Source organism: Carassius carassius, chromosome 15, assembly GCF_963082965.1.
Source record: "Carassius carassius chromosome 15, fCarCar2.1, whole genome shotgun sequence".
Classification (NCBI taxonomy): Eukaryota; Metazoa; Chordata; class Actinopteri; order Cypriniformes; family Cyprinidae; genus Carassius; species Carassius carassius.
The window spans coordinates 19,516,690-19,532,078 of record NC_081769.1 but is presented as its reverse complement, the minus strand read 5'-3'; positions in this window follow the sequence as shown (position 1 = coordinate 19,532,078).

Below are 15,389 nucleotides of genomic sequence, written 5' to 3'. Positions count from 1 at the left end.
ATCTTTGACTCGACTTGACTCGGGACTCGAGGGAAAAGACTTGAGACTTACTTGTGACTTGCATAACAATGACTTTGTCCCACCTCTGGTATTTACACACCGTTTAATGCAGGACATGAATGCATTTAACCTGCAATTACAAATGCATGAATAATGTTTTGATATTGGCCTATTAAACATAAAACATTGAATATTGATATTTGAAGAATTTAAATAATAAAAAGATACTTTAATTGTGAAATTAAAACCACCAGTAGGTGGCAGCCAGTCACTGTTAATAAGCAAGTCATTGCGATTGAACCAAATCCTTTAAACGGTTGATTCATTCAGGAAAAAAACACTGTTATTTGCTCAGAGACTCAAAACAGTAGCTGTATTTGGAATAATTTTTTGTTGTTTTCAAAATACCGCATAAACAGTAAATATGGTGTCTAAATCATAAGAATCTTACTTAACTTTTTGTTTATTGAAATCAATAATCACATTTGTAATCATTGTAATTCTTAGAGAAAAAAAACGGCACCCTTTGTTTGAAGTGGTATAAGTATACATTTTCTGCCCTATCTTGAATTTGTGATCCTTTGTGATCATTTGAAGAGTACCATTTCCATTACGTACCAGTCCATACCATTACGGTGTGTGAAATGAACACTGAATCCCCAGCATACAACAGAAACTATCGACATCTGACCAAAGAACAACTTCTCATCACACCTCCGATAGGATATATGCTGATACATGCCCTTTTCCCACCCTATGGAGGTGAAAAAAGAGAAAGAGAGGGGGAGTAAAAGAGAGCTACAACGCAATGCGGATGCTGGCTGTCTGAGCCACCAGCCAGACACACAGGGGGAGATGGGGAGGAGGAGGAGGAAGATGAGGGGTGACTTGGATGGGGATGCAGAAATAGGAGGCACAAACAAATAAGCACAAACACACGCTAGTTTGCAGGCAAAAGCCTTTTGCTTTGTTTCCGCTTTCTTTGAGTGGAAAAAAAGGTGAATGCTGGTCATTTCATATCAGTATTTTTCAGTAAGAAATGAATCTAAAAAATTAATTAGAGAAAATAAATTCAATTTATATCTAATCTATAATTTAATGAACATTAGTTGAAAAAAATGTTATTTAAAAAATTAAAGGCAAGATCTGACAGCCTTTGGTATCAGACAAATTTCATCTAATTGGATGCCAGTGGAGATAAATCAGAACTAAAATGCTCTTAGCATTTCTATGAAGCTGATATATAAACAATGCTTCATACCACTGCTGTGAGGAACATTCATTTGAAAATGTATGAACGCATTGCTTTTCAATCTAAATACGATACAGACTATGAAGAACTGCAGCTTTTGTGCTGTTACATTCCTCAGTCACCACCAAACAAAAAATAACTTTGACTTCACGACATGCATACTGCCTTAAAGCATCTCCTGTTGATGTTTCCAGTTGTATAATGAAATGCTTATGACTTTGGTAGAGCATGCAGTGATACAGTACAGTCAGTTTTGAAAATTATATGTTGTATTATATATAAAATGGGGAACAAGAAACCAGAGAAAGTGCTTCTGTAATGCAAATTTTCCTCATTACAAATTATATATTCAGCAAAATAATTAGTATGCAAGTGAATTTCAGAATGAGGCAACATGAATTCCACAGGTTCGAGTAAAACCAGATGATCATGTTCTCCAAAGAGCATCTTGTGCTGCAATGGAAGATGAACATCTGACCTTTTGTACAAAAGAGTTCACCTCACAGATTTCCATATCTGAAATAATGCAGATTCTTCAATATTTCTGATTCATTTTACATCATGTTTCTTTGTGTTAAATATTATTTCACAGATTTTAAAGCGTGAATCCCACATGTTCAATCTTGGACCTCACTGTATCTAATTTAATACCTCAGATTATCTTAAAAAAGAAAAAAAAAATCATCTCTTACATATACACTACATAACCATAGTAATTTGAATCATTGCTCAAAGTTGTCCACATGAGCTCGTCTCATGCTGCTTTAGGAGTCATAGTGGGTTCTGATAGCCGTAAGCGTGCAGCCGCAGGGAAAGCTAGAAGGTTGTACAGTTATCTCCAGGCTGTTTATTATGCGAAACCATACAACCAACTACCTCACACCGCAACGCACATGCAGGGCCACATACTTCTCCATGAAAAGCCCATTAGAGATATTGCTGAGGACCTTATTACTCCGTTGCCAGATAAACAGATGCATTGTTTTTTTCCCCTACTTTTTTCGCTGCCATTCCTTGAATTTTGATGTTTCAAAGGCATTTTCTATTCATGACAAAGTTAAAAGTTCTCCTAATACAGGTATATGTTCTGTATTCAAAACCACTATAATGGCCTCAAACCTTACCTAAAATACTCTATATAATAATAGTCCTTGGGTACATAACACATGCAAATATACACAAAATCACCATAAACAAACTCTCTTGCATATTTAGCAAACAATACAAGCACAAAACCCTTGTCGAAAGCACTTTGCAATTATAGTTGTGGCATTGTTGCCCTCTGCTGGTGATGTTGTGTACTGAACGGACTCAGCCCTGCCTCCTGCATTGTCTCTGCTCATTAGTGGCTTCACATATATAATACACCAATGAAACACACACACACACACATACGGATCCAGATGTACGCACACAGTCTGACCTCGTTGGTGAAACTCTCTCTGCAACTACTAAAATATTCATGCTGGCCTGATAATGTTTTCTTTTATCACCGTCATCCCCTCACACACTAATGTCCCTCAGACATACTCAATGTTTAAGAAAAAATTGCTTATTGATCTTTACTTAATGACAATGAAATGCTACAAAATCATTTTAATAAATGAGTATGTGAAGAGTGCTGTGTAAATCACTGCAGTGAGCTTGTATTCCATCAGTCTAGACTGATTCTGCAGGCCTGGCAATATAGAGTCTGTCTGCTAACAGAGAAGCTAGTGCTTATTCAGCAGGAAAGCAGTGGTGTATCGCTCCTCTGAGACCTCTCATTTTCACACACAGACACCAAAGGCCTACGAGAGCCATTAGTTCAAGCCGTAACGCTTTGCATGCCGACTACACATTTCACAGATGGCATACATGCAAAGGAATGCAAATGTGTTTATCTGCACTAGCATAAGCCGATCGGTCTACAGCCTGGCTTCTATGTTTGTGTTTTTTCTCTACATTTGTTTTTACTGCAGTGAGAATTTATCCAAGAGGTTTCAGCTTAATGAGTGTATAGGTTCAGCTAATGAGTTTATAACCTTCTGTGTAGTCACAGATATGAATGCTAGCCGAGGAACTGGGATTAGTGCAGTTATTTTGTGCCAAGAAGCAAATATATTAAGATATAATTGTGTATGTTTTCTTTCTGTCTTTCTGTGCTTTATATAATGTCATTGTGTATTTGTTAGTTGTGTAATGTGTAATTTCTGCACCACTCGAGTCAAACAGAATAGAAAGAATAATTGTTTTCAGATGGGTATCCCTTCTTGAACATTTTCCCTGTCTGCTATTGACTAACAAACAGATAGTCCTGCTTCAAACACATGCTATTGCGTGAGCCAGTGTTGCTGTGTTGAGCTGGTCAAGTTGCCTTGTTTTAACATCAAATATGCTTTGAATGAATGTGAAAGTCAAATTAAACCCCTAAGTGGTATTCAGTTTTATTTTATATGTACTGACCATAGACTGCATAGTACTGGCATACTATTATAGTTTTTGTTCATATTTTGAATTAGATTAAATTTTCTGTTTTCATTATAATATTAGTTTGAGTAATTTGGTTTTGTGTCATTGTCATTTTTGTTTATATGTCTATGTTTTCATCAGGTTTAGTTTAGTTATTTTAGTGCTTAAACTAATCAAAAATGAGACATTTTGCCTTGGCAACTACCGATAAAATAAGGTGTGTTTTTCTTTGTGTGTATGTTTTGTAATGTTTATTTTATTATCTAAGTAATGAAAATTATTTTGTTTTAGGTAATGATAATTAATAAATAACTCCTTGTGGGAGTGTTTTTCTAAGCGAAATTGTCTGGTTGAGAAATGTAAGTGGAACATATTTATAGCTAATGTGGTTAATGAGCGATTATCTGTGTGTTATACATTGATGTGAAAGAAAAAATATGTAATTTCTGCACCACCTGCATCACCAAATGGAATAGAAAGAATACCTGATTGTAATGGGTATCCCTGAACACTCTCCTGTCTGCCATTGGCTAATAAACAGATCAGACTCACACCATGCTCTGCATATTAATGAAGGGTATGAGAAAGCAGTTTAAAGGGACAGTTCTGTCAAAAATTACTTAACCTGGTTACCAACATTCTTAAAAAATATATTTTGGTGTTCTGCAGAGAGCTCACAAGCTCCACTTAAACAACACCCCAAAATAATGCACAAACCCTTGCTTGTACCATTCTGTATTTTTGCACAGAATGAAAAAAGACAAGAGACACGTCAAAAACCTGTGACAATCCTGTGGCACGTTACCATGGCAATACCAGGGCCTCCTTTAGCATGTTGCCAGGTAGATTATTTGGCCCCATATCCTTTTTGTCTCTACACTCTTGCCCCTTTTTAATTCTCACACCACTATGAGTGTTGTCAGGTTCCCTCCCTAATTCTGCCCACATCCCAATGTCCCTTTTTTCCGCCCTACTACTTAGTCGACCTTTGGACCACCTACGGTTCTCATTCTAACACTCTTTCTTCGATTATACAATCCCTTTATTTCCCCTCCCTCTGCTGACCTTCTCACCCCCTTGTTCTCTTTTAAAATCAAATCATGCATAAATGCAGCACTGATTTCAACTCAGCGTCATCCTCACAAGACACAGCTTTTGTAACACCCCCTCTTCCAGTTGGTGTTTTTTTTTAATCTCTCTATACTTTTCTTCCCTTCGGTTCCCCAATGCACTCTCACTCACCCTCTCCAGTTCACACTTTCCATGTAAACGCCAATACTGGACACAGCAAAACCGAACACCTGAATCTGAGTGTTAATGTGAAACTGTGTGACTGAAATGCCTATGTGTGAACACATGATGCACTTGTGTGCACCCTTGAACTTAAAGTTAAATGATCATCCTTGATGTGCATAGGGATGTTAAAGGACTAGTCAACTTCCAGAATAAAAAATTCATGTCTTTCTTTAGTCGAAAAGAAATTAAGGTTGTTGAGGAAAACATTCCAGGATGTTTCTCCATTCTGTAGACTTCAATGGTGGCCTTCGGGCTGAAGGTCCAAATCGAAGTTTTATTTTAGGTTCAGAGGGCTTTAAACAATAACAGATGAGGAATAAGGGTCTTATCTAGAGAAATAATTGGTCATTATCTAAAAACAAATCATATATATATATTTTTTAACCACAAATGCTCATTTTGCACTAGCTCCACCTCACGCATTATGTAATCACATTGGAAAAGTCACGCGTGACAGACAGAAGTACCGACCCAGTGTTTACAAAGTGAAAGTGCAAAGAAAGTAAAGTGTCATTTACAAAAAAAGTTGAGTTTTTCACCCTACTCTTGTCAGGAACACAACTGGACACAGATGCAGGTTACAGTGCGAGACCAATTTATTCAAAAAGTCAAAAGAAAAGCTCCCTCCAACGAACAAAAACAGGCCGGGAAATGAGAAAAAGGTCCAACAAAAATAAGAGACTTCAATGTCCTTGCAAAAATGCCCGGCAGGGGGCGCCCAACGGCGCGGCCACGTAGAGAGCGGTGAGGGGAGGAAGCCACGAGAGAGCCAGTGACGGAGCAAACAAAACTCTTCAGAAGTATGCCGGTGCCCGGTCTAGGAAATGAGGGAGGGGAAAAATAGAAAAACAAAACAAAACCAGTAGCAGCAAACAATGGCACGACAGAACAAGGCTTGACAGGATCAGACAGAAAGACTACACCGGGACTATTGACGAACAACGATCTGGCACCGATAGGCGCGACAGACGAGAATAAATAGAGCAAGAGATGAACAGACATTGAATTCAGGTGAGCGGAGTCAAACAATTAGAAGCGGAAACAGTAGTGATGAGGGGGAGGGAGGAACGCCACAGATAGGTGCAAGACGAACGATCAAAACCAAAACAAAACACCATGTGCACACGAGCTGCAGACCTATACAGAAACACACGCACACACCGAAGAACAGGGTGATCAGACAGCGGACATGACAGTACCCCCTCCGACGGACGCCACCAGGCGCTGCAGGAAGGGGCTCACCTCGTCGCCGGTAGAAGTCCTCGACCAGTGTCCGATCCAAGATGTCCCGGGCCGGAACCCAGCTCCTCTCCTCTGGGCCATAGCCCTCCCAGTCCACAGGATATTGAAAGCCCCGACCCCTACGTCGGACATCTAGCAACTTCTGCACCGTATAGACCGGGGAGCCATCCACTAGACGGGGGGGAGGGGGGTTGGGGCAGAAGGAACAAGAGGGGAATGGAACACAGGTTTAACCCTGGAAACATGGAAAACAGGGTGCACCCGACCAAGCGTGGTAGGGAGCTTGAGCTGTACCGCCGCCGGACTCAGGACCTTGGTGATCCGGTATGGGCCAATGAACCTGGGTGCCAACTTGCGTGAGGCTACCCTGAGAGGCAGGTCCTTGGTGGAGAGCCATACCCGTTGACCACACACATAGCGGGGAGCAGGAGTCCGGTGACGGTCGGCCGCTGCTTTAGTCCGCCTACTAGCCTGGGCCAAGGCCGCCTTAGCCCTCTTCCAGGTGCGTCGACACCGTCGGACGAAGGCCAAAGCAGACGGGACCGCAGCTTCGGGTTCCTGTGTGGGAAACAAGGGAGGTTGATAACCGACAGAACACTGGAATGGGGACATACCTGTGGCAGAAGCCGGAAGGGAGTTATGGGCGTATTCTACCCAGGATAGCTGTTGACACCAGGAGCTGGGATTTTGGGATGCCAGGCAGCGAAGAGTACGTTCCAAATCCTGGTTTGCCCGCTCGGACGGCCCGTTGGTCTGGGGATGGAATCCTGAAGACAGACTCGTAGAGGCCCCGATCTGCCGACAGAACTCCCTCCAAAACCGAGAGACAAACTGGGGACCCCTATCAGAGACCACGTTGACCGGAAGACCATGAATCCGGAACACGTGATCAACCATCACCTGAGCAGTCTCTTTGGCTGAGGGGAGCTTGGGAAGGGGAATGAAACGGGCCGCCTTAGAGAAACGGTCCACCACCGTAAGAATGACGGTGTTACCCTTAGATTCCGGAAGGCCAGTGACAAAATCAAGGGCCAAATGTGACCAGGGGCGAGAAGGGATGGGCAACGGGTGGAGCAGACCAACAGGAGGCGCATTGGAAGTCTTGTTCTGAGCGCACACCGAGCAGGCAGCCACGAACTGCCTGACATCCTTGGCCATGGATGGCCACCAGAATCGCTGGCGGATGGCAGCCAGCGACCTCCGGACTCCTGGATGACAAACCAGCCTGGACGAGTGACCCCACTGGATGACTTCAGAACGCAACTTGGTGGGAACAAACAGATTACCCGCTGGACCCCCCTTCGGCACAGGCCCCTTAATTAGGGCCTCCTCTACTCGTCTCTCGATGTCCCAAGAGAGGGATGCCACCACCACCCCCTTGGGCAAGATGGTGTCTGCTGACTCCTCCCTCCCAGGAGCCTCGAAGAGACGAGAAAGAGCATCGGGCTTAACATTTTTGGACCCGGGCCTGTAAGACAGCGTGAAATTGAACCGGTCGAAGAAGAGGGCCCAGCGAGCCTGTCGGGAGCTCAGCCTCCTGGCCGAACGGATATACTCGAGGTTTTTGTGATCCGTCCAGACCAGGAAGGGCCGAGCTGCGCCCTCCAACCAGTGACGCCACTCCCCCAAAGCCAGCCTGACCGCCAACAACTCCCGATTACCTATGTCGTAATTCCGTTCTGGGGGACTCAGGCGGTGGGAGAGGAAGGCACAGGGATGCACCTTTCCGTCCTCGTGCGACCGCTGAGATAGGACCGTGCCCACTCCGACATCGGAGGCATCCACCTCAACAATGAATTGACGTTCAGGGTCTGGAATAGACAAGACAGGAGCAGAGATAAAAACGGGACTTTAATTTATCAAAGGCCTCTTGTGCCCCAGTATTCCACTTGAACGGTACCTTGGGAGAGGTGAGTGCCGTTAAAGGTGCAGCAATCCGACCAAAGTTCCGGATGAACCGCCGATAGAAGTTGGCAAACCCCAGGAACCGCTGCAGAGCTTTACGAGAGTCAGGAGCTGGCCACTCGGCCACGGCCCTTACCTTACAGGGGTCCGCTTTGATCTCCCCCGCGGAAACAACAAACCCCAGGAACGGAACCGACTGGGCATGGAAGACGCACTTCTCCGCCTTAACATAGAGCTGGTTCTCCAGCAGCCGTTGTAACACCTGGCGAACATGCTGAGTGTGTACCTGCAGAGATGGGGAAAATATCAAGATATCATCAAGATACACGAAGACAAAGCGATTCACCATGTCTCTCAACACATCGTTAACCGGGGCCTGGAAGACAGCTGGGGCATTGGTCAGACCAAATGGTAGGACCCGGTACTCAAAGTGTCCCGTGGGTGTGTTGAAAGCTGTCTTCCACTCATCCCCCTCACGTATGCGGATTAGGTGATAGGCATTCCGAAGGTCTAGCTTGGTGAAGACCTTGGCTCCCTGCAATAGCTCAAAGGCAGACGACATAAGAGGCAAGGGGTACCTGTTTTTAATAGTGATGTCATTCAGGCCTCGATAATCTATACAAGAACGCAAGGAGCCGTCCTTCTTCTTGACAAAGAAGAACCCAGCACCTGCAGGAGATGAAGAGGGTCGGATGAGACCGGCTTTGAGGGATTCATTAATATATTTGTCCATGGCCTCTCTTTCAGGACCTGAAAGGGAAAACAAGTGACCCTTGGGCGGAGAAGTGCCTGGGAGGAGCTCAATGGCACAATCATATGGGCGATGTGGAGGTAAGGAGGTGGCCCGGGACTTACTAAACACCTGGCACAGGTCGTGGTACTCCACCGGGACCCTCCCTAATTCTGCCCACATCCCAATGTCCCTTTTTTCCGCCCTACTACTTAGTCGACCTTTGGACCACCTACGGTTCTCATTCTAACACTCTTTCTTCGATTATACAATCCCTTTATTTCCCCTCCCTCTGCTGACCTTCTCACCCCCTTGTTCTCTTTTAAAATCAAATCATGCATAAATGCAGCACTGATTTCAACTCAGCGTCATCCTCACAAGACACAGCTTTTGTAACACCCCCTCTTCCAGTTGGTGTTTTTTTTTAATCTCTCTATACTTTTCTTCCCTTCGGTTCCCCAATGCACTCTCACTCACCCTCTCCAGTTCACACTTTCCATGTAAACGCCAATACTGGACACAGCAAAACCGAACACCTGAATCTGAGTGTTAATGTGAAACTGTGTGACTGAAATGCCTATGTGTGAACACATGATGCACTTGTGTGCACCCTTGAACTTAAAGTTAAATGATCATCCTTGATGTGCATAGGGATGTTAAAGGACTAGTCAACTTCCAGAATAAAAAATTCATGTCTTTCTTTAGTCGAAAAGAAATTAAGGTTGTTGAGGAAAACATTCCAGGATGTTTCTCCATTCTGTAGACTTCAATGGTGGCCTTCGAGCTGAAGGTCCAAATCGAAGTTTTATTTTAGGTTCAGAGGGCTTTAAACAATAACAGATGAGGAATAAGGGTCTTATCTAGAGAAATAATTGGTCATTATCTAAAAACAAATCATATATATATATTTTTTAACCACAAATGCTCATTTTGCACTAGCTCCACCTCACGCATTATGTAATCACATTGGAAAAGTCACGCGTGACAGACAGAAGTACCGACCCAGTGTTTACAAAGTGAAAGTGCAAAGAAAGTAAAGTGTCATTTACAAAAAAAGTTGAGTTTTTCACCCTACTCTTGTCAGGAACACAACTGGACACAGATGCAGGTTACAGTGCGAGACCAATTTATTCAAAAAGTCAAAAGAAAAGCTCCCTCCAACGAACAAAAACAGGCCGGGAAATGAGAAAAAGGTCCAACAAAAATAAGAGACTTCAATGTCCTTGCAAAAATGCCCGGCAGGGGGCGCCCAACGGCGCGGCCACGTAGAGAGCGGTGAGGGGAGGAAGCCACGAGAGAGCCAGTGACGGAGCAAACAAAACTCTTCAGAAGTATGCCGGTGCCCGGTCTAGGAAATGAGGGAGGGGAAAAATAGAAAAACAAAACAAAACCAGTAGCAGCAAACAATGGCACGACAGAACAAGGCTTGACAGGATCAGACAGAAAGACTACACCGGGACTATTGACGAACAACGATCTGGCACCGATAGGCGCGACAGACGAGAATAAATAGAGCAAGAGATGAACAGACATTGAATTCAGGTGAGCGGAGTCAAACAATTAGAAGCGGAAACAGTAGTGATGAGGGGGAGGGAGGAACGCCACAGATAGGTGCAAGACGAACGATCAAAACCAAAACAAAACACCATGTGCACACGAGCTGCAGACCTATACAGAAACACACGCACACACCGAAGAACAGGGTGATCAGACAGCGGACATGACAGTACCCCCTCCGACGGACGCCACCAGGCGCTGCAGGAAGGGGCTCACCTCGTCGCCGGTAGAAGTCCTCGACCAGTGTCCGATCCAAGATGTCCCGGGCCGGAACCCAGCTCCTCTCCTCTGGGCCATAGCCCTCCCAGTCCACAGGATATTGAAAGCCCCGACCCCTACGTCGGACATCTAGCAACTTCCGCACCGTATAGACCGGGGAGCCATCCACTAGACGGGGGGGAGGGGGGTTGGGGCAGAAGGAACAAGAGGGGAATGGAACACAGGTTTAACCCTGGAAACATGGAAAACAGGGTGCACCCGACCAAGCGTGGTAGGGAGCTTGAGCTGTACCGCCGCCGGACTCAGGACCTTGGTGATCCGGTATGGGCCAATGAACCTGGGTGCCAACTTGCGTGAGGCTACCCTGAGAGGCAGGTCCTTGGTGGAGAGCCATACCCGTTGACCACACACATAGCGGGGAGCAGGAGTCCGGTGACGGTCGGCCGCTGCTTTAGTCCGCCTACTAGCCTGGGCCAAGGCCGCCTTAGCCCTCTTCCAGGTGCGTCGACACCGTCGGACGAAGGCCAAAGCAGACGGGACCGCAGCTTCGGGTTCCTGTGTGGGAAACAAGGGAGGTTGATAACCGACAGAACACTGGAATGGGGACATACCTGTGGCAGAAGCCGGAAGGGAGTTATGGGCGTATTCTACCCAGGATAGCTGTTGACACCAGGAGCTGGGATTTTGGGATGCCAGGCAGCGAAGAGTACGTTCCAAATCCTGGTTTGCCCGCTCGGACGGCCCGTTGGTCTGGGGATGGAATCCTGAAGACAGACTCGTAGAGGCCCCGATCTGCCGACAGAACTCCCTCCAAAACCGAGAGACAAACTGGGGACCCCTATCAGAGACCACGTTGACCGGAAGACCATGAATCCGGAACACGTGATCAACCATCACCTGAGCAGTCTCTTTGGCTGAGGGGAGCTTGGGAAGGGGAATGAAACGGGCCGCCTTAGAGAAACGGTCCACCACCGTAAGAATGACGGTGTTACCCTTAGATTCCGGAAGGCCAGTGACAAAATCAAGGGCCAAATGTGACCAGGGGCGAGAAGGGATGGGCAACGGGTGGAGCAGACCAACAGGAGGCGCATTGGAAGTCTTGTTCTGAGCGCACACCGAGCAGGCAGCCACGAACTGCCTGACATCCTTGGCCATGGATGGCCACCAGAATCGCTGGCGGATGGCAGCCAGCGACCTCCGGACTCCTGGATGACAAACCAGCCTGGACGAGTGACCCCACTGGATGACTTCAGAACGCAACTTGGTGGGAACAAACAGATTACCCGCTGGACCCCCCTTCGGCACAGGCCCCTTAATTAGGGCCTCCTCTACTCGTCTCTCGATGTCCCAAGAGAGGGATGCCACCACCACCCCCTTGGGCAAGATGGTGTCTGCTGACTCCTCCCTCCTAGGAGCCTCGAAGAGACGAGAAAGAGCATCGGGCTTAACATTTTTGGACCCGGGCCTGTAAGACAGCGTGAAATTGAACCGGCCGAAGAAGAGGGCCCAGCGAGCCTGTCGGGAGCTCAGCCTCCTGGCCGAACGGATATACTCGAGGTTTTTGTGATCCGTCCAGACCAGGAAGGGCCGAGCTGCGCCCTCCAACCAGTGACGCCACTCCCCCAAAGCCAGCCTGACCGCCAACAACTCCCGATTACCTATGTCGTAATTCCGTTCTGGGGGACTCAGGCGGTGGGAGAGGAAGGCACAGGGATGCACCTTTCCGTCCTCGTGCGACCGCTGAGATAGGACCGCGCCCACTCCGACATCGGAGGCATCCACCTCAACAATGAATTGACGTTCAGGGTCTGGAATAGACAAGACAGGAGCAGAGATAAAAACGGGACTTTAATTTATCAAAGGCCTCTTGTGCCCCAGTATTCCACTTGAACGGTACCTTGGGAGAGGTGAGTGCCGTTAAAGGTGCAGCAATCCGACCAAAGTTCCGGATGAACCGCCGATAGAAGTTGGCAAACCCCAGGAACCGCTGCAGAGCTTTACGAGAGTCAGGAGCTGGCCACTCGGCCACGGCCCTTACCTTACAGGGGTCCGCTTTGATCTCCCCCGCGGAAACAACAAACCCCAGGAACGGAACCGACTGGGCATGGAAGACGCACTTCTCCGCCTTAACATAGAGCTGGTTCTCCAGCAGCCGTTGTAACACCTGGCGAACATGCTGAGTGTGTACCTGCAGAGATGGGGAAAATATCAAGATATCATCAAGATACACGAAGACAAAGCGATTCACCATGTCTCTCAACACATCGTTAACCGGGGCCTGGAAGACAGCTGGGGCATTGGTCAGACCAAATGGTAGGACCCGGTACTCAAAGTGTCCCGTGGGTGTGTTGAAAGCTGTCTTCCACTCATCCCCCTCACGTATGCGGATTAGGTGATAGGCATTCCGAAGGTCTAGCTTGGTGAAGACCTTGGCTCCCTGCAATAGCTCAAAGGCAGACGACATAAGAGGCAAGGGGTACCTGTTTTTAATAGTGATGTCATTCAGGCCTCGATAATCTATACAAGAACGCAAGGAGCCGTCCTTCTTCTTGACAAAGAAGAACCCAGCACCTGCAGGAGATGAAGAGGGTCGGATGAGACCGGCTTTGAGGGATTCATTAATATATTTGTCCATGGCCTCTCTTTCAGGACCTGAAAGGGAAAACAAGTGACCCTTGGGCAGAGAAGTGCCTGGGAGGAGCTCAATGGCACAATCATAAGGGCGATGTGGAGGTAAGGAGGTGGCCCGGGACTTACTAAACACCTGGCACAGGTCGTGGTACTCCACCGGGACCCCCTTCAAATCAGCAGCCTCCACCTGCAAGACAGGACACACAGACACAGGGAAAGAGGCAGCACCCAAACAAGACGCAAGACAAAACTTACTCCAAGACAAGACAGAGTTGCTGGACCAATCCACGTGAGGGCCATGTTGCACCAACCACGGGTGCCCCAGAACTATGGGAGCACTCGGGGATTCAAGAAGGTACAGCGTGGTCACCTCACGGTGATTGCCCGAGACTATAAGATTGACAGGAGGAGTAGCACAGGAGACAGTGGTGATCAAAGTGCCATTCAATGAACAGGCAGGAATAGGTTCGGAAAGAGGAATTGCAGGAATTCCCCAGCGGGTGGCTAGAGAGAGGTCCATAAAGTTGCCCTCAGCTCCCGAGTCAACCAGTGCAGTACAGGAGTTAAGGACATCACCAAACTGAATGGAGACAGGAAGGAGAGTGCGAGAGGAGGGGGGTGCAATAAAGGGGTAGCGCTCACCAGGATCCCCCTCTTTACTGGTGAGCCTTGACTTTTAGCGGACAGCCTGCTGCGAAGTGACCTGATTTGCCGCAATACAGACATATCCCTAGGGCGAGGCGTTGCTGCTTCTGTTGAGGAGTGAGCCGAAGGCGCCCCACCTGCATGGGCTCAGGCTCAGTGGTTTCTGTGGGGGAAACAGATGACGACTCCTCAGTCCTTCAGGGTGCACGAACTGCCAGGCATTGACGACGGCGGCGAAGGCGACCCTCGATCCGCAACGCCATGTTAACAAGATCGTCAAAATCACGTGGCAGGTTCTGAGTGGCCAGCTCATCCTGGATGTCATCCTCTAGCCCAGCACGAAACATAGCTCGACAGGCCTCCTCATTCCAATCGCAGGTAGCTGCCAGTGTCTTGAAATGAATTGCATAGTCTGTTACGGAGCGACCCGCCTGACGGAGCCGTGCTAGCTGGTCAGCCGCTTCCTGACCTCTGGCAGAGCGGTCGAATAGCCTCTCCATCTCCTGGCGGAAATCTTTAAAAGAAGCACAACACGGAGCTTTAGTCTCCCAGACCGAGGTTCCCCAGTCTCTAGCCTTGCCGGTTAGAAGAGTCAATACAAAAGCCACTTTGGACATCTCAAGTGCGTATATGCGTGGCTGCAAGGCAAACACCACAGAACACTGGGACAAGAAGGCCCGGCAGGAATTGGGGTCCCCATCATAGGGTGGTGGGTTATTGCATCGGGGCTCAGGCTCATGGCGAGGAAGATGGTGAACGGCACCACCCTGAGCAGCCTCTCGTTGCAGTTCTTGGATGCGGTTGGTCAGCTCAGCCACTTGGTTGGCTAGAAACTCCACCTCCCTTGTGGTGTTCGTCAGTCTGGCTTCGTGCTGGTCCAAAAGAACACCCTGCTGGGTGACTGCGGTTCTGACAGGATCTGCACCTGCTGTGTCCATCTTGGCCAGATCGTTCTGTCAGGAACACAACTGGACACAGATGCAGGTTACAGTGCGAGACCAATTTATTCAAAAAGTCAAAAGAAAAGCTCCCTCCAACGAACAAAAACAGGCCGGGAAATGAGGAAAAAGGTCCAACAAAAATAAGAGACTTCAATGTCCTTGCAAAAATGCCCGGCAGGGGGCGCCCAACGGCGCGGCTGCGTAGAGAGCAGTGAGGGGAGGAAGCCACGAGAGAGCCAGTGACGGAGCAAACAAAACTCTTCAGAAGTATGCCGGTGCCCGGTCTAGGAAATGAGGGAGGGGAAAAATAGAAAAACAAAACAAAACCAGTAGCAGCAAACAATGGCATGACAGAACAAGGCTTGACAGGATCAGACAGAAAGACTACACCGGGACTATTGACGAACAACGATCTGGCACCGATAGGCGCGACAGACGAGAATAAATAGAGCAAGAGATGAACAGACATTGAATTCAGGTGAGCGGAGTCAAACAATTAGAAGCGGAAACAGTAGTGATG